This window comes from Octodon degus, unplaced genomic scaffold, assembly GCF_000260255.1.
Source record: "Octodon degus isolate 3935 unplaced genomic scaffold, OctDeg1.0 scaffold00035, whole genome shotgun sequence".
NCBI lineage: Eukaryota > Metazoa > Chordata > Mammalia > Rodentia > Octodontidae > Octodon > Octodon degus.
In genome coordinates, this window is record NW_004524611.1 from 13,910,788 (window position 1) to 13,912,008 (window position 1,221).

A 1,221-nucleotide genomic window follows, 5' to 3' on the forward strand; every position below is an offset into this window, starting at 1 on the left:
ATTTTAGTTTACTTGCTGACCATCTGGCTACAGATTAAACAATTATAGCTCCAGAAGTTGTATTGTAACTAGTAACTTTCCAAAATTGCTTTTAAATTAATTTCTTAAATTACAACAATAAACAAAACACAATACACTTAAACAATACCATTTATAAAAAAATTAAGAAACACTCATTCTTTGTTATATAAAATGTTCGAAGTTATAAATGTTTATCATGTAATTATTTGCATAACTAGTGATACTTATCAGTAGTTATCCGATCAGAATGGTTTGTTGTTTTTTTTTTTTTTTGGTGGAACCAAGGATTGAACTCAGGCCCTTGCGCTTGCCAGGGAAGTGCTTATTCCACTGAGCCATCTCCCCGGCCCCCAGAATGTTTTTTAAAAACCCAAAAACATAAAAATATGTAGCCCAATTATTCACCTGTAGAACATGTTCACTTACGCCTACATTTCACATTTGCTGTATCACTGTTCTAATCTTAAAGTTACATCCAAAAGAAGGCAAAACCACCTACAAATTGGCATATCTGTTTATTTGTGAAAAACGTCCTTAATTTGCTGACGTGGCAAACAAATGTCAACTCTGCTGATGCAAAAAACATAGTCTGCTTTGCAATTAACTTTATAGTTCAACTGCACACAGGCAACATGCTATATATGAAAAAATTACTAACTGAACTACACATATTAAATACTGAAAAATTAACAGTTTATTATAATTTATTTTATTTAACAATCTAGGAAGTTCGCAGCCATCAGCAGTTCCAGCGCTATCTCAGGTGCGAGGGGAAATTCAGGAATCTCCGTGGAGCTGTTCGTGTAGCGCACCTTGCAGGTAAAATACATGCAGACTTTCGAAAGCACATGTGAAGGGATCTCTCTAAAATTAACCTCATTGGTTTCGTTTTCAGCAAACTGACCTGGGCCACTCAACATGGCTTTTACTGTTCCTGATGTTAGTGCGTGCTCTCTTTTTACAATAAATTCATGACCATCAGAAGATTTCACTTTGACGTGCATGGCATCCGGGCCTTCACAGCCACCGTGGGTTTTCTCTTCTCCATCCATTATGTCCTTATATCATTCTACTTTCGTTCCACAGGAGCTTTCTTTAGTAGTTTCCCCTGTGGGTTCCGGGGCAGTCTAAGGAATTGCTTCTGCTGCGCCGCGCGGAGGATCCGTACCAGGTGAGGTACGCACACAGTCTCCAACTTCC

The 1,221-nt window shown here is 37.8% G+C and overlaps 1 pseudogene; it reads right to left on the reverse strand.

Annotated features, from left to right (window-relative positions):
• Positions 1-697: 697 nt before the first annotated feature.
• LOC101573427 lies at positions 698-1,073 on the reverse strand (annotated as a pseudogene).
• Positions 1,074-1,221: the final 148 nt, after the last annotated feature.